The sequence below is a fragment of the Schistocerca cancellata genome, unplaced genomic scaffold (assembly GCF_023864275.1).
Source record: "Schistocerca cancellata isolate TAMUIC-IGC-003103 unplaced genomic scaffold, iqSchCanc2.1 HiC_scaffold_318, whole genome shotgun sequence".
Lineage (NCBI taxonomy): Eukaryota > Metazoa > Arthropoda > Insecta > Orthoptera > Acrididae > Schistocerca > Schistocerca cancellata.
In genome coordinates, this window is record NW_026046336.1 from 242,717 (window position 1) to 257,912 (window position 15,196).

At 51.3% G+C, this 15,196-nt stretch overlaps 31 non-coding genes across 31 annotated transcripts; 6 read left to right on the plus strand and 25 right to left on the minus strand.

Annotated features, from left to right (window-relative positions):
- Positions 1-506: 506 nt before the first annotated feature.
- On the minus strand, positions 507-580 carry Trnai-aau (transfer RNA isoleucine (anticodon AAU)). The gene has a single exon. It is a non-coding gene; the product is annotated as a tRNA-Ile (tRNA).
- Positions 581-837: 257 nt separating this feature from the next.
- Trnae-uuc (transfer RNA glutamic acid (anticodon UUC)) lies at positions 838-909 on the minus strand. The gene has a single exon. It is a non-coding gene; the product is annotated as a tRNA-Glu (tRNA).
- A 437-nt stretch (positions 910-1,346) lies between these two features.
- On the minus strand, positions 1,347-1,419 carry Trnam-cau (transfer RNA methionine (anticodon CAU)). Its single transcript has one exon. It is a non-coding gene; the product is annotated as a tRNA-Met (tRNA).
- A 293-nt stretch (positions 1,420-1,712) lies between these two features.
- On the minus strand, positions 1,713-1,783 carry Trnag-gcc (transfer RNA glycine (anticodon GCC)). The gene has a single exon. It is a non-coding gene; the product is annotated as a tRNA-Gly (tRNA).
- Positions 1,784-2,106: 323 nt separating this feature from the next.
- Trnag-ucc (transfer RNA glycine (anticodon UCC)) lies at positions 2,107-2,178 on the plus strand. Its single transcript has one exon. It is a non-coding gene; the product is annotated as a tRNA-Gly (tRNA).
- Positions 2,179-2,916: 738 nt separating this feature from the next.
- Positions 2,917-2,990, minus strand: Trnai-aau (transfer RNA isoleucine (anticodon AAU)). Its single transcript has one exon. It is a non-coding gene; the product is annotated as a tRNA-Ile (tRNA).
- A 257-nt stretch (positions 2,991-3,247) lies between these two features.
- On the minus strand, positions 3,248-3,319 carry Trnae-uuc (transfer RNA glutamic acid (anticodon UUC)). Its single transcript has one exon. It is a non-coding gene; the product is annotated as a tRNA-Glu (tRNA).
- Positions 3,320-3,756: 437 nt separating this feature from the next.
- Trnam-cau (transfer RNA methionine (anticodon CAU)) lies at positions 3,757-3,829 on the minus strand. Its single transcript has one exon. It is a non-coding gene; the product is annotated as a tRNA-Met (tRNA).
- A 293-nt stretch (positions 3,830-4,122) lies between these two features.
- Trnag-gcc (transfer RNA glycine (anticodon GCC)) lies at positions 4,123-4,193 on the minus strand. Its single transcript has one exon. It is a non-coding gene; the product is annotated as a tRNA-Gly (tRNA).
- Positions 4,194-4,516: 323 nt separating this feature from the next.
- Positions 4,517-4,588, plus strand: Trnag-ucc (transfer RNA glycine (anticodon UCC)). The gene has a single exon. It is a non-coding gene; the product is annotated as a tRNA-Gly (tRNA).
- A 738-nt stretch (positions 4,589-5,326) lies between these two features.
- On the minus strand, positions 5,327-5,400 carry Trnai-aau (transfer RNA isoleucine (anticodon AAU)). The gene has a single exon. It is a non-coding gene; the product is annotated as a tRNA-Ile (tRNA).
- A 257-nt stretch (positions 5,401-5,657) lies between these two features.
- Trnae-uuc (transfer RNA glutamic acid (anticodon UUC)) lies at positions 5,658-5,729 on the minus strand. The gene has a single exon. It is a non-coding gene; the product is annotated as a tRNA-Glu (tRNA).
- Positions 5,730-6,166: 437 nt separating this feature from the next.
- On the minus strand, positions 6,167-6,239 carry Trnam-cau (transfer RNA methionine (anticodon CAU)). The gene has a single exon. It is a non-coding gene; the product is annotated as a tRNA-Met (tRNA).
- Positions 6,240-6,532: 293 nt separating this feature from the next.
- Trnag-gcc (transfer RNA glycine (anticodon GCC)) lies at positions 6,533-6,603 on the minus strand. The gene has a single exon. It is a non-coding gene; the product is annotated as a tRNA-Gly (tRNA).
- A 323-nt stretch (positions 6,604-6,926) lies between these two features.
- Trnag-ucc (transfer RNA glycine (anticodon UCC)) lies at positions 6,927-6,998 on the plus strand. Its single transcript has one exon. It is a non-coding gene; the product is annotated as a tRNA-Gly (tRNA).
- A 738-nt stretch (positions 6,999-7,736) lies between these two features.
- Positions 7,737-7,810, minus strand: Trnai-aau (transfer RNA isoleucine (anticodon AAU)). The gene has a single exon. It is a non-coding gene; the product is annotated as a tRNA-Ile (tRNA).
- Positions 7,811-8,067: 257 nt separating this feature from the next.
- Trnae-uuc (transfer RNA glutamic acid (anticodon UUC)) lies at positions 8,068-8,139 on the minus strand. The gene has a single exon. It is a non-coding gene; the product is annotated as a tRNA-Glu (tRNA).
- Positions 8,140-8,576: 437 nt separating this feature from the next.
- On the minus strand, positions 8,577-8,649 carry Trnam-cau (transfer RNA methionine (anticodon CAU)). The gene has a single exon. It is a non-coding gene; the product is annotated as a tRNA-Met (tRNA).
- Positions 8,650-8,942: 293 nt separating this feature from the next.
- Positions 8,943-9,013, minus strand: Trnag-gcc (transfer RNA glycine (anticodon GCC)). Its single transcript has one exon. It is a non-coding gene; the product is annotated as a tRNA-Gly (tRNA).
- A 323-nt stretch (positions 9,014-9,336) lies between these two features.
- On the plus strand, positions 9,337-9,408 carry Trnag-ucc (transfer RNA glycine (anticodon UCC)). The gene has a single exon. It is a non-coding gene; the product is annotated as a tRNA-Gly (tRNA).
- A 738-nt stretch (positions 9,409-10,146) lies between these two features.
- Trnai-aau (transfer RNA isoleucine (anticodon AAU)) lies at positions 10,147-10,220 on the minus strand. Its single transcript has one exon. It is a non-coding gene; the product is annotated as a tRNA-Ile (tRNA).
- A 257-nt stretch (positions 10,221-10,477) lies between these two features.
- On the minus strand, positions 10,478-10,549 carry Trnae-uuc (transfer RNA glutamic acid (anticodon UUC)). The gene has a single exon. It is a non-coding gene; the product is annotated as a tRNA-Glu (tRNA).
- Positions 10,550-10,986: 437 nt separating this feature from the next.
- Positions 10,987-11,059, minus strand: Trnam-cau (transfer RNA methionine (anticodon CAU)). The gene has a single exon. It is a non-coding gene; the product is annotated as a tRNA-Met (tRNA).
- A 293-nt stretch (positions 11,060-11,352) lies between these two features.
- Trnag-gcc (transfer RNA glycine (anticodon GCC)) lies at positions 11,353-11,423 on the minus strand. Its single transcript has one exon. It is a non-coding gene; the product is annotated as a tRNA-Gly (tRNA).
- A 323-nt stretch (positions 11,424-11,746) lies between these two features.
- Positions 11,747-11,818, plus strand: Trnag-ucc (transfer RNA glycine (anticodon UCC)). The gene has a single exon. It is a non-coding gene; the product is annotated as a tRNA-Gly (tRNA).
- A 738-nt stretch (positions 11,819-12,556) lies between these two features.
- Positions 12,557-12,630, minus strand: Trnai-aau (transfer RNA isoleucine (anticodon AAU)). The gene has a single exon. It is a non-coding gene; the product is annotated as a tRNA-Ile (tRNA).
- A 257-nt stretch (positions 12,631-12,887) lies between these two features.
- Trnae-uuc (transfer RNA glutamic acid (anticodon UUC)) lies at positions 12,888-12,959 on the minus strand. The gene has a single exon. It is a non-coding gene; the product is annotated as a tRNA-Glu (tRNA).
- A 437-nt stretch (positions 12,960-13,396) lies between these two features.
- Trnam-cau (transfer RNA methionine (anticodon CAU)) lies at positions 13,397-13,469 on the minus strand. The gene has a single exon. It is a non-coding gene; the product is annotated as a tRNA-Met (tRNA).
- Positions 13,470-13,762: 293 nt separating this feature from the next.
- Positions 13,763-13,833, minus strand: Trnag-gcc (transfer RNA glycine (anticodon GCC)). Its single transcript has one exon. It is a non-coding gene; the product is annotated as a tRNA-Gly (tRNA).
- A 323-nt stretch (positions 13,834-14,156) lies between these two features.
- On the plus strand, positions 14,157-14,228 carry Trnag-ucc (transfer RNA glycine (anticodon UCC)). Its single transcript has one exon. It is a non-coding gene; the product is annotated as a tRNA-Gly (tRNA).
- A 738-nt stretch (positions 14,229-14,966) lies between these two features.
- On the minus strand, positions 14,967-15,040 carry Trnai-aau (transfer RNA isoleucine (anticodon AAU)). The gene has a single exon. It is a non-coding gene; the product is annotated as a tRNA-Ile (tRNA).
- Positions 15,041-15,196: the final 156 nt, after the last annotated feature.

Here is a 15,196-nt window from a genome sequence, read left to right on the forward strand (position 1 = left end):
CATTACTTATGCCTCAAGTAAATACCTGCTGCCTGTTATCATGTATTGTCTGATTTTACATGTTCTGTCGGACAAATTCAGTTTTATTACTAGTACATTTTTTTTTCTTTGTTGCAAATTTTACAACACGCTCCTTCATTTCACTGTGGCCGCACGGCGCGACTTGGCATACCGAGAGGCAAAACGTGGCGCCAGTGCCCTTGACCGAATTGCGCTGCAGCTCCGAAACCGAAGAGGAAAGAGAAATACGAATTGAAACTGTCGACAGTGTCCTATATTCGCAGGCGGTCACCCGCCCAAGCACTGACAACGCCCAACGTCGCGCAGTTGTGGTGATCGGACGAGAAACTGTGTGTTGAGCGTGCTGTGACCAGTGAAATGTTTTAGCGCGTCCCGACAAGTCGCGTTCGGGTCCCCTATCAGCTGCCACACAATGTGACGATTTCTTTGTCACCATACTTCCGCGGGGAAATCGGCGTTGCCTTTTTGAAATAGTAAAATCGTAGTGGCCCGTGGGGGGATCGAACCCACGACCTTCGCGTTATTAGCACGACGCTCTAACCAACTGAGCTAACGGGCCTCGGTGCAGACATTCTCCCATTGCTTCGCGGGAATTGGTCTGCGTATTGCCATGTAACATTTCTATGGCAGCAATCCAACAGTGGACCAGCGTCTCTTCTCCCTCTATGCCGCTGCTCGTAGTAATTTCGTTGCGTGCCCGTTTCTCTCGACTGTTGTCAGCTGACGTTTACCAACCAGTAGCTATAATGCGAGGAGGACGTGAAACAGCATTTCGCACGGTCAAAACTTGTCGTCATTTGTTCCGAAAAAATTCCATTCCGGTACCGGGAATCGAACCCGGGCCTCCTGGGTGAAAGCCAGGTATCCTAGCCACTAGACCACACCGGACGTGCACATTCTTCTCCGGGTTTATACCCCCTCCACTCGCATTCCGTCACGCACTTTCCCTGTTTGCGAGCATCTTCTCACGTATGGCAAAAGTCACAGTCCATTGCTTTTGGCCTCGTTGTTGCAGCGGTAGGAGGAAAAGCAAAGCTGTAAGTAGTAATATTTATTTACTTATTTCGCAAGTAAAGACCTGCTGCCTGTCATTATATAGCAGGTCATACATTGTGTGACTTTACATGTTATATCATACGAAATTCAGTTTTATTACTAGTACTTTTTTTCTTGAAAATTTTACAAAAGAACTGCAACTAGTAATAACGGGAAGTAAACATTTTCACGCTGAGTCGTTGAAGCCTTGTCGATAACAAACTACTAAGTGTTTCGCTCCTTCGCAACCCCAGAGCCGTCGACTTAGCTGTGAACGATAGTAAATTAAATGCCCCGGGTGAGGATCGAACTCACGACCTTAAGATTATGAGACTTACGCGCTGCCTACTGCGCTACCGAGGCAGGCGATCGCCACACCTTCTGGAATCTTGCTAAGTACCGAATACCAGTGGTACAGAGTCTGCACTCCGTGGCTCATTTTTTCTGTTGCTACACGTGCATTCCCGGCGCGGCAGGCAACTTGCGATGCTAGGCCGACGCCAGTATGTACAATAGCACGCAAGAGTCCAAACGAGCAGTCGTGCGCGCTGCATGATTGCTTCTTTCCACACGGAATCCCGCGGTTCATTCTCATGGCTCACGCAGTTCGAGTGCGAAAGACACGCAGCACCACTATCGGAGAAAAAACAAAACGATGCATCGGCCGGGAATCGAACCCGGGCCGCCCGCGTGGCAGGCGAGCATTCTACCACTGAACCACCGATGCTCAGCTAGTTCACAGCTTCCTGGTGCTTTCCGCGGCAGACGTCTGTGGGGAAAGTGGGACTGCCGTCCAGCGCCGTCGCATCCTCTCGAGAGAATGCTACAGACGCTGAATCCTGCACCGCACTGCTTAAAAATGATCGTCTGAGTACTCTTGCGGAGTACGCACGCGACGACTCTTGCCAAAGGACGCGAAATGTGCCTAGAGACGCTGCCTGGATGGGCTCGCCTACCCCGTAACGCGCCTACAGCTACGACCACCTTCGGCCGCCGCCGACAGGCGGGAAGCAGACACAGCGCGGCTCGCGAGGCGTGGAAGGAAACCGTGCGGTGGTGGTGTAATGGTCAGCATAGTTGCCTTCCAAGCAGTTGATCCGGGTTCGATTCCCGGCCACCGCAGCAGGCTTTTACTTTTGCGTATGAGTACTTTTGCCACGCGTCCTTAAATTAATGTTTCTTTCCCCATCTTACTCGCTGCAGGCCACCCTATAGCGTGTGCGTCGATTCCCCTTGAGTCTCGACTTGTCTCGACTTTGCTCAGCTGACGCGAGAGCTGACGCTCTCCAATCGGCCTATATCAAAAGGACAAGCACGCGAAACGACTGAGAGAGGTATGGCGAGGCGGGCACAACATTACTTATGCCTCAAGTAAATACCTGCTGCCTGTTATCATGTATTGTCTGATTTTACATGTTCTGTCGGACAAATTCAGTTTTATTACTAGTACATTTTTTTTTCTTTGTTGCAAATTTTACAACACGCTCCTTCATTTCACTGTGGCCGCACGGCGCGACTTGGCATACCGAGAGGCAAAACGTGGCGCCAGTGCCCTTGACCGAATTGCGCTGCAGCTCCGAAACCGAAGAGGAAAGAGAAATACGAATTGAAACTGTCGACAGTGTCCTATATTCGCAGGCGGTCACCCGCCCAAGCACTGACAACGCCCAACGTCGCGCAGTTGTGGTGATCGGACGAGAAACTGTGTGTTGAGCGTGCTGTGACCAGTGAAATGTTTTAGCGCGTCCCGACAAGTCGCGTTCGGGTCCCCTATCAGCTGCCACACAATGTGACGATTTCTTTGTCACCATACTTCCGCGGGGAAATCGGCGTTGCCTTTTTGAAATAGTAAAATCGTAGTGGCCCGTGGGGGGATCGAACCCACGACCTTCGCGTTATTAGCACGACGCTCTAACCAACTGAGCTAACGGGCCTCGGTGCAGACATTCTCCCATTGCTTCGCGGGAATTGGTCTGCGTATTGCCATGTAACATTTCTATGGCAGCAATCCAACAGTGGACCAGCGTCTCTTCTCCCTCTATGCCGCTGCTCGTAGTAATTTCGTTGCGTGCCCGTTTCTCTCGACTGTTGTCAGCTGACGTTTACCAACCAGTAGCTATAATGCGAGGAGGACGTGAAACAGCATTTCGCACGGTCAAAACTTGTCGTCATTTGTTCCGAAAAAATTCCATTCCGGTACCGGGAATCGAACCCGGGCCTCCTGGGTGAAAGCCAGGTATCCTAGCCACTAGACCACACCGGACGTGCACATTCTTCTCCGGGTTTATACCCCCTCCACTCGCATTCCGTCACGCACTTTCCCTGTTTGCGAGCATCTTCTCACGTATGGCAAAAGTCACAGTCCATTGCTTTTGGCCTCGTTGTTGCAGCGGTAGGAGGAAAAGCAAAGCTGTAAGTAGTAATATTTATTTACTTATTTCGCAAGTAAAGACCTGCTGCCTGTCATTATATAGCAGGTCATACATTGTGTGACTTTACATGTTATATCATACGAAATTCAGTTTTATTACTAGTACTTTTTTTCTTGAAAATTTTACAAAAGAACTGCAACTAGTAATAACGGGAAGTAAACATTTTCACGCTGAGTCGTTGAAGCCTTGTCGATAACAAACTACTAAGTGTTTCGCTCCTTCGCAACCCCAGAGCCGTCGACTTAGCTGTGAACGATAGTAAATTAAATGCCCCGGGTGAGGATCGAACTCACGACCTTAAGATTATGAGACTTACGCGCTGCCTACTGCGCTACCGAGGCAGGCGATCGCCACACCTTCTGGAATCTTGCTAAGTACCGAATACCAGTGGTACAGAGTCTGCACTCCGTGGCTCATTTTTTCTGTTGCTACACGTGCATTCCCGGCGCGGCAGGCAACTTGCGATGCTAGGCCGACGCCAGTATGTACAATAGCACGCAAGAGTCCAAACGAGCAGTCGTGCGCGCTGCATGATTGCTTCTTTCCACACGGAATCCCGCGGTTCATTCTCATGGCTCACGCAGTTCGAGTGCGAAAGACACGCAGCACCACTATCGGAGAAAAAACAAAACGATGCATCGGCCGGGAATCGAACCCGGGCCGCCCGCGTGGCAGGCGAGCATTCTACCACTGAACCACCGATGCTCAGCTAGTTCACAGCTTCCTGGTGCTTTCCGCGGCAGACGTCTGTGGGGAAAGTGGGACTGCCGTCCAGCGCCGTCGCATCCTCTCGAGAGAATGCTACAGACGCTGAATCCTGCACCGCACTGCTTAAAAATGATCGTCTGAGTACTCTTGCGGAGTACGCACGCGACGACTCTTGCCAAAGGACGCGAAATGTGCCTAGAGACGCTGCCTGGATGGGCTCGCCTACCCCGTAACGCGCCTACAGCTACGACCACCTTCGGCCGCCGCCGACAGGCGGGAAGCAGACACAGCGCGGCTCGCGAGGCGTGGAAGGAAACCGTGCGGTGGTGGTGTAATGGTCAGCATAGTTGCCTTCCAAGCAGTTGATCCGGGTTCGATTCCCGGCCACCGCAGCAGGCTTTTACTTTTGCGTATGAGTACTTTTGCCACGCGTCCTTAAATTAATGTTTCTTTCCCCATCTTACTCGCTGCAGGCCACCCTATAGCGTGTGCGTCGATTCCCCTTGAGTCTCGACTTGTCTCGACTTTGCTCAGCTGACGCGAGAGCTGACGCTCTCCAATCGGCCTATATCAAAAGGACAAGCACGCGAAACGACTGAGAGAGGTATGGCGAGGCGGGCACAACATTACTTATGCCTCAAGTAAATACCTGCTGCCTGTTATCATGTATTGTCTGATTTTACATGTTCTGTCGGACAAATTCAGTTTTATTACTAGTACATTTTTTTTTCTTTGTTGCAAATTTTACAACACGCTCCTTCATTTCACTGTGGCCGCACGGCGCGACTTGGCATACCGAGAGGCAAAACGTGGCGCCAGTGCCCTTGACCGAATTGCGCTGCAGCTCCGAAACCGAAGAGGAAAGAGAAATACGAATTGAAACTGTCGACAGTGTCCTATATTCGCAGGCGGTCACCCGCCCAAGCACTGACAACGCCCAACGTCGCGCAGTTGTGGTGATCGGACGAGAAACTGTGTGTTGAGCGTGCTGTGACCAGTGAAATGTTTTAGCGCGTCCCGACAAGTCGCGTTCGGGTCCCCTATCAGCTGCCACACAATGTGACGATTTCTTTGTCACCATACTTCCGCGGGGAAATCGGCGTTGCCTTTTTGAAATAGTAAAATCGTAGTGGCCCGTGGGGGGATCGAACCCACGACCTTCGCGTTATTAGCACGACGCTCTAACCAACTGAGCTAACGGGCCTCGGTGCAGACATTCTCCCATTGCTTCGCGGGAATTGGTCTGCGTATTGCCATGTAACATTTCTATGGCAGCAATCCAACAGTGGACCAGCGTCTCTTCTCCCTCTATGCCGCTGCTCGTAGTAATTTCGTTGCGTGCCCGTTTCTCTCGACTGTTGTCAGCTGACGTTTACCAACCAGTAGCTATAATGCGAGGAGGACGTGAAACAGCATTTCGCACGGTCAAAACTTGTCGTCATTTGTTCCGAAAAAATTCCATTCCGGTACCGGGAATCGAACCCGGGCCTCCTGGGTGAAAGCCAGGTATCCTAGCTACTAGACCACACCGGACGTGCACATTCTTCTCCGGGTTTATACCCCCTCCACTCGCATTCCGTCACGCACTTTCCCTGTTTGCGAGCATCTTCTCACGTATGGCAAAAGTCACAGTCCATTGCTTTTGGCCTCGTTGTTGCAGCGGTAGGAGGAAAAGCAAAGCTGTAAGTAGTAATATTTATTTACTTATTTCGCAAGTAAAGACCTGCTGCCTGTCATTATATAGCAGGTCATACATTGTGTGACTTTACATGTTATATCATACGAAATTCAGTTTTATTACTAGTACTTTTTTTCTTGAAAATTTTACAAAAGAACTGCAACTAGTAATAACGGGAAGTAAACATTTTCACGCTGAGTCGTTGAAGCCTTGTCGATAACAAACTACTAAGTGTTTCGCTCCTTCGCAACCCCAGAGCCGTCGACTTAGCTGTGAACGATAGTAAATTAAATGCCCCGGGTGAGGATCGAACTCACGACCTTAAGATTATGAGACTTACGCGCTGCCTACTGCGCTACCGAGGCAGGCGATCGCCACACCTTCTGGAATCTTGCTAAGTACCGAATACCAGTGGTACAGAGTCTGCACTCCGTGGCTCATTTTTTCTGTTGCTACACGTGCATTCCCGGCGCGGCAGGCAACTTGCGATGCTAGGCCGACGCCAGTATGTACAATAGCACGCAAGAGTCCAAACGAGCAGTCGTGCGCGCTGCATGATTGCTTCTTTCCACACGGAATCCCGCGGTTGATTCTCATGGCTCACGCAGTTCGAGTGCGAAAGACACGCAGCACCACTATCGGAGAAAAAACAAAACGATGCATCGGCCGGGAATCGAACCCGGGCCGCCCGCGTGGCAGGCGAGCATTCTACCACTGAACCACCGATGCTCAGCTAGTTCACAGCTTCCTGGTGCTTTCCGCGGCAGACGTCTGTGGGGAAAGTGGGACTGCCGTCCAGCGCCGTCGCATCCTCTCGAGAGAATGCTACAGACGCTGAATCCTGCACCGCACTGCTTAAAAATGATCGTCTGAGTACTCTTGCGGAGTACGCACGCGACGACTCTTGCCAAAGGACGCGAAATGTGCCTAGAGACGCTGCCTGGATGGGCTCGCCTACCCCGTAACGCGCCTACAGCTACGACCACCTTCGGCCGCCGCCGACAGGCGGGAAGCAGACACAGCGCGGCTCGCGAGGCGTGGAAGGAAACCGTGCGGTGGTGGTGTAATGGTCAGCATAGTTGCCTTCCAAGCAGTTGATCCGGGTTCGATTCCCGGCCACCGCAGCAGGCTTTTACTTTTGCGTATGAGTACTTTTGCCACGCGTCCTTAAATTAATGTTTCTTTCCCCATCTTACTCGCTGCAGGCCACCCTATAGCGTGTGCGTCGATTCCCCTTGAGTCTCGACTTGTCTCGACTTTGCTCAGCTGACGCGAGAGCTGACGCTCTCCAATCGGCCTATATCAAAAGGACAAGCACGCGAAACGACTGAGAGAGGTATGGCGAGGCGGGCACAACATTACTTATGCCTCAAGTAAATACCTGCTGCCTGTTATCATGTATTGTCTGATTTTACATGTTCTGTCGGACAAATTCAGTTTTATTACTAGTACATTTTTTTTTCTTTGTTGCAAATTTTACAACACGCTCCTTCATTTCACTGTGGCCGCACGGCGCGACTTGGCATACCGAGAGGCAAAACGTGGCGCCAGTGCCCTTGACCGAATTGCGCTGCAGCTCCGAAACCGAAGAGGAAAGAGAAATACGAATTGAAACTGTCGACAGTGTCCTATATTCGCAGGCGGTCACCCGCCCAAGCACTGACAACGCCCAACGTCGCGCAGTTGTGGTGATCGGACGAGAAACTGTGTGTTGAGCGTGCTGTGACCAGTGAAATGTTTTAGCGCGTCCCGACAAGTCGCGTTCGGGTCCCCTATCAGCTGCCACACAATGTGACGATTTCTTTGTCACCATACTTCCGCGGGGAAATCGGCGTTGCCTTTTTGAAATAGTAAAATCGTAGTGGCCCGTGGGGGGATCGAACCCACGACCTTCGCGTTATTAGCACGACGCTCTAACCAACTGAGCTAACGGGCCTCGGTGCAGACATTCTCCCATTGCTTCGCGGGAATTGGTCTGCGTATTGCCATGTAACATTTCTATGGCAGCAATCCAACAGTGGACCAGCGTCTCTTCTCCCTCTATGCCGCTGCTCGTAGTAATTTCGTTGCGTGCCCGTTTCTCTCGACTGTTGTCAGCTGACGTTTACCAACCAGTAGCTATAATGCGAGGAGGACGTGAAACAGCATTTCGCACGGTCAAAACTTGTCGTCATTTGTTCCGAAAAAATTCCATTCCGGTACCGGGAATCGAACCCGGGCCTCCTGGGTGAAAGCCAGGTATCCTAGCTACTAGACCACACCGGACGTGCACATTCTTCTCCGGGTTTATACCCCCTCCACTCGCATTCCGTCACGCACTTTCCCTGTTTGCGAGCATCTTCTCACGTATGGCAAAAGTCACAGTCCATTGCTTTTGGCCTCGTTGTTGCAGCGGTAGGAGGAAAAGCAAAGCTGTAAGTAGTAATATTTATTTACTTATTTCGCAAGTAAAGACCTGCTGCCTGTCATTATATAGCAGGTCATACATTGTGTGACTTTACATGTTATATCATACGAAATTCAGTTTTATTACTAGTACTTTTTTTCTTGAAAATTTTACAAAAGAACTGCAACTAGTAATAACGGGAAGTAAACATTTTCACGCTGAGTCGTTGAAGCCTTGTCGATAACAAACTACTAAGTGTTTCGCTCCTTCGCAACCCCAGAGCCGTCGACTTAGCTGTGAACGATAGTAAATTAAATGCCCCGGGTGAGGATCGAACTCACGACCTTAAGATTATGAGACTTACGCGCTGCCTACTGCGCTACCGAGGCAGGCGATCGCCACACCTTCTGGAATCTTGCTAAGTACCGAATACCAGTGGTACAGAGTCTGCACTCCGTGGCTCATTTTTTCTGTTGCTACACGTGCATTCCCGGCGCGGCAGGCAACTTGCGATGCTAGGCCGACGCCAGTATGTACAATAGCACGCAAGAGTCCAAACGAGCAGTCGTGCGCGCTGCATGATTGCTTCTTTCCACACGGAATCCCGCGGTTGATTCTCATGGCTCACGCAGTTCGAGTGCGAAAGACACGCAGCACCACTATCGGAGAAAAAACAAAACGATGCATCGGCCGGGAATCGAACCCGGGCCGCCCGCGTGGCAGGCGAGCATTCTACCACTGAACCACCGATGCTCAGCTAGTTCACAGCTTCCTGGTGCTTTCCGCGGCAGACGTCTGTGGGGAAAGTGGGACTGCCGTCCAGCGCCGTCGCATCCTCTCGAGAGAATGCTACAGACGCTGAATCCTGCACCGCACTGCTTAAAAATGATCGTCTGAGTACTCTTGCGGAGTACGCACGCGACGACTCTTGCCAAAGGACGCGAAATGTGCCTAGAGACGCTGCCTGGATGGGCTCGCCTACCCCGTAACGCGCCTACAGCTACGACCACCTTCGGCCGCCGCCGACAGGCGGGAAGCAGACACAGCGCGGCTCGCGAGGCGTGGAAGGAAACCGTGCGGTGGTGGTGTAATGGTCAGCATAGTTGCCTTCCAAGCAGTTGATCCGGGTTCGATTCCCGGCCACCGCAGCAGGCTTTTACTTTTGCGTATGAGTACTTTTGCCACGCGTCCTTAAATTAATGTTTCTTTCCCCATCTTACTCGCTGCAGGCCACCCTATAGCGTGTGCGTCGATTCCCCTTGAGTCTCGACTTGTCTCGACTTTGCTCAGCTGACGCGAGAGCTGACGCTCTCCAATCGGCCTATATCAAAAGGACAAGCACGCGAAACGACTGAGAGAGGTATGGCGAGGCGGGCACAACATTACTTATGCCTCAAGTAAATACCTGCTGCCTGTTATCATGTATTGTCTGATTTTACATGTTCTGTCGGACAAATTCAGTTTTATTACTAGTACATTTTTTTTTCTTTGTTGCAAATTTTACAACACGCTCCTTCATTTCACTGTGGCCGCACGGCGCGACTTGGCATACCGAGAGGCAAAACGTGGCGCCAGTGCCCTTGACCGAATTGCGCTGCAGCTCCGAAACCGAAGAGGAAAGAGAAATACGAATTGAAACTGTCGACAGTGTCCTATATTCGCAGGCGGTCACCCGCCCAAGCACTGACAACGCCCAACGTCGCGCAGTTGTGGTGATCGGACGAGAAACTGTGTGTTGAGCGTGCTGTGACCAGTGAAATGTTTTAGCGCGTCCCGACAAGTCGCGTTCGGGTCCCCTATCAGCTGCCACACAATGTGACGATTTCTTTGTCACCATACTTCCGCGGGGAAATCGGCGTTGCCTTTTTGAAATAGTAAAATCGTAGTGGCCCGTGGGGGGATCGAACCCACGACCTTCGCGTTATTAGCACGACGCTCTAACCAACTGAGCTAACGGGCCTCGGTGCAGACATTCTCCCATTGCTTCGCGGGAATTGGTCTGCGTATTGCCATGTAACATTTCTATGGCAGCAATCCAACAGTGGACCAGCGTCTCTTCTCCCTCTATGCCGCTGCTCGTAGTAATTTCGTTGCGTGCCCGTTTCTCTCGACTGTTGTCAGCTGACGTTTACCAACCAGTAGCTATAATGCGAGGAGGACGTGAAACAGCATTTCGCACGGTCAAAACTTGTCGTCATTTGTTCCGAAAAAATTCCATTCCGGTACCGGGAATCGAACCCGGGCCTCCTGGGTGAAAGCCAGGTATCCTAGCCACTAGACCACACCGGACGTGCACATTCTTCTCCGGGTTTATACCCCCTCCACTCGCATTCCGTCACGCACTTTCCCTGTTTGCGAGCATCTTCTCACGTATGGCAAAAGTCACAGTCCATTGCTTTTGGCCTCGTTGTTGCAGCGGTAGGAGGAAAAGCAAAGCTGTAAGTAGTAATATTTATTTACTTATTTCGCAAGTAAAGACCTGCTGCCTGTCATTATATAGCAGGTCATACATTGTGTGACTTTACATGTTATATCATACGAAATTCAGTTTTATTACTAGTACTTTTTTTCTTGAAAATTTTACAAAAGAACTGCAACTAGTAATAACGGGAAGTAAACATTTTCACGCTGAGTCGTTGAAGCCTTGTCGATAACAAACTACTAAGTGTTTCGCTCCTTCGCAACCCCAGAGCCGTCGACTTAGCTGTGAACGATAGTAAATTAAATGCCCCGGGTGAGGATCGAACTCACGACCTTAAGATTATGAGACTTACGCGCTGCCTACTGCGCTACCGAGGCAGGCGATCGCCACACCTTCTGGAATCTTGCTAAGTACCGAATACCAGTGGTACAGAGTCTGCACTCCGTGGCTCATTTTTTCTGTTGCTACACGTGCATTCCCGGCGCGGCAGGCAACTTGCGATGCTAGGCCGACGCCAGTATGTACAATAGCACGCAAGAGTCCAAACGAGCAGTCGTGCGCGCTGCATGATTGCTTCTTTCCACACGGAATCCCGCGGTTCATTCTCATGGCTCACGCAGTTCGAGTGCGAAAGACACGCAGCACCACTATCGGAGAAAAAACAAAACGATGCATCGGCCGGGAATCGAACCCGGGCCGCCCGCGTGGCAGGCGAGCATTCTACCACTGAACCACCGATGCTCAGCTAGTTCACAGCTTCCTGGTGCTTTCCGCGGCAGACGTCTGTGGGGAAAGTGGGACTGCCGTCCAGCGCCGTCGCATCCTCTCGAGAGAATGCTACAGACGCTGAATCCTGCACCGCACTGCTTAAAAATGATCGTCTGAGTACTCTTGCGGAGTACGCACGCGACGACTCTTGCCAAAGGACGCGAAATGTGCCTAGAGACGCTGCCTGGATGGGCTCGCCTACCCCGTAACGCGCCTACAGCTACGACCACCTTCGGCCGCCGCCGACAGGCGGGAAGCAGACACAGCGCGGCTCGCGAGGCGTGGAAGGAAACCGTGCGGTGGTGGTGTAATGGTCAGCATAGTTGCCTTCCAAGCAGTTGATCCGGGTTCGATTCCCGGCCACCGCAGCAGGCTTTTACTTTTGCGTATGAGTACTTTTGCCACGCGTCCTTAAATTAATGTTTCTTTCCCCATCTTACTCGCTGCAGGCCACCCTATAGCGTGTGCGTCGATTCCCCTTGAGTCTCGACTTGTCTCGACTTTGCTCAGCTGACGCGAGAGCTGACGCTCTCCAATCGGCCTATATCAAAAGGACAAGCACGCGAAACGACTGAGAGAGGTATGGCGAGGCGGGCACAACATTACTTATGCCTCAAGTAAATACCTGCTGCCTGTTATCATGTATTGTCTGATTTTACATGTTCTGTCGGACAAATTCAGTTTTATTACTAGTACATTTTTTTTTCTTTGTTGCAAATTTTACAACACGCTCCTTCATTTCACTGTGGCCGCACGGCGCGACTTGGCATACCGAGAGGCAAAACGTGGCGCCAGTGCCCTTGACCGAATTGCGCTGCAGCTCCGAAACCGAAGAGGAAAGAGAAATACGAATTGAAACTGTCGACAGTGTCCTATATTCGCAGGCGGTCACCCGCCCAAGCACTGACAACGCCCAACGTCGCGCAGTTGTGGTGATCGGACGAGAAACTGTGTGTTGAGCGTGCTGTGACCAGTGAAATGTTTTAGCGCGTCCCGACAAGTCGCGTTCGGGTCCCCTATCAGCTGCCACACAATGTGACGATTTCTTTGTCACCATACTTCCGCGGGGAAATCGGCGTTGCCTTTTTGAAATAGTAAAATCGTAGTGGCCCGTGGGGGGATCGAACCCACGACCTTCGCGTTATTAGCACGACGCTCTAACCAACTGAGCTAACGGGCCTCGGTGCAGACATTCTCCCATTGCTTCGCGGGAATTGGTCTGCGTATTGCCATGTAACATTTCTATGGCAGCAATCCAACAGTGGACCAGCGTCTCTTCTCCCTCTATGCCGCTGCTCGTAGTAATTTCGTTGCGTGCCCGTTTCTCTCGACTGTTGTCAGCTGACGTTTACCAACCAGTAGCTATAATGCGAGGAGGACGTGAAACAGCATTTCGCACGGTCAAAACTTGTCGTCATTTGTTCCGAAAAAATTCCATTCCGGTACCGGGAATCGAACCCGGGCCTCCTGGGTGAAAGCCAGGTATCCTAGCCACTAGACCACACCGGACGTGCACATTCTTCTCCGGGTTTATACCCCCTCCACTCGCATTCCGTCACGCACTTTCCCTGTTTGCGAGCATCTTCTCACGTATGGCAAAAGTCACAGTCCATTGCTTTTGGCCTCGTTGTTGCAGCGGTAGGAGGAAAAGCAAAGCTGTAAGTAGTAATATTTATTTACTTATTTCGCAAGTAAAGACCTGCTGCCTGTCATTATATAGCAGGTCATACATTGTGTGACTTTACATGTTATATCATACGAAATTCAGTTTTATTACTAGTACTTTTTTTCTTGAAAATTTTACAAAAGAACTGCAACTAGTAATAACGGGAAGTAAACATTTTCACGCTGAGTCGTTGAAGCCTTGTCGATAACAAACTACTAAGTGTTTCGCTCCTTCGCAACCCCAGAGCCGTCGACTTAGCTGTGAACGATAGTAAATTAAATGCCCCGGGTGAGGATCGAACTCACGACCTTAAGATTATGAGACTTACGCGCTGCCTACTGCGCTACCGAGGCAGGCGATCGCCACACCTTCTGGAATCTTGCTAAGTACCGAATACCAGTGGTACAGAGTCTGCACTCCGTGGCTCATTTTTTCTGTTGCTACACGTGCATTCCCGGCGCGGCAGGCAACTTGCGATGCTAGGCCGACGCCAGTATGTACAATAGCACGCAAGAGTCCAAACGAGCAGTCGTGCGCGCTGCATGATTGCTTCTTTCCACACGGAATCCCGCGGTTCATTCTCATGGCTCACGCAGTTCGAGTGCGAAAGACACGCAGCACCACTATCGGAGAAAAAACAAAACGATGCATCGGCCGGGAATCGAACCCGGGCCGCCCGCGTGGCAGGCGAGCATTCTACCACTGAACCACCGATGCTCAGCTAGTTCACAGCTTCCTGGTGCTTTCCGCGGCAGACGTCTGTGGGGAAAGTGGGACTGCCGTCCAGCGCCGTCGCATCCTCTCGAGAGAATGCTACAGACGCTGAATCCTGCACCGCACTGCTTAAAAATGATCGTCTGAGTACTCTTGCGGAGTACGCACGCGACGACTCTTGCCAAAGGACGCGAAATGTGCCTAGAGACGCTGCCTGGATGGGCTCGCCTACCCCGTAACGCGCCTACAGCTACGACCACCTTCGGCCGCCGCCGACAGGCGGGAAGCAGACACAGCGCGGCTCGCGAGGCGCGGAAGGAAACCGTGCGGTGGTGGTGTAATGGTCAGCATAGTTGCCTTCCAAGCAGTTGATCCGGGTTCGATTCCCGGCCACCGCAGCAGGCTTTTACTTTTGCGTATGAGTACTTTTGCCACGCGTCCTTAAATTAATGTTTCTTTCCCCATCTTACTCGCTGCAGGCCACCCTATAGCGTGTGCGTCGATTCCCCTTGAGTCTCGACTTGTCTCGACTTTGCTCAGCTGACGCGAGAGCTGACGCTCTCCAATCGGCCTATATCAAAAGGACAAGCACGCGAAACGACTGAGAGAGGTATGGCGAGGCGGGCACAACATTACTTATGCCTCAAGTAAATACCTGCTGCCTGTTATCATGTATTGTCTGATTTTACATGTTCTGTCGGACAAATTCAGTTTTATTACTAGTACATTTTTTTTTCTTTGTTGCAAATTTTACAACACGCTCCTTCATTTCACTGTGGCCGCACGGCGCGACTTGGCATACCGAGAGGCAAAACGTGGCGCCAGTGCCCTTGACCGAATAGCGCTGCAGCTCCGAAACCGAAGAGGAAAGAGAAATACGAATTGAAACTGTCGACAGTGTCCTATATTCGCAGGCGGTCACCCGCCCAAGCACTGACAACGCCCAACGTCGCGCAGTTGTGGTGATCGGACGAGAAACTGTGTGTTGAGCGTGCTGTGACCAGTGAAATGTTTTAGCGCGTCCCGACAAGTCGCGTTCGGGTCCCCTATCAGCTGCCACACAATGTGACGATTTCTTTGTCACCATACTTCCGCGGGGAAATCGGCGTTGCCTTTTTGAAATAGTAAAATCGTAGTGGCCCGTGGGGGGATCGAACCCACGACCTTCGCGTTATTAGCACGACGCTCTAACCAACTGAGCTAACGGGCCTCGGTGCAGACATTCTCCCATTGCTTCGCGGGAATTGGTCTGCGTATTGCCATGTAACATTTCTATGGCAGCAATCCAACAGTGGACCAGCGTCTCTTCTCCCTCTATGCCGCTGCTCGTAGTAATTTCGTTGCGTGCCCGTTTCTCTCGACTGTT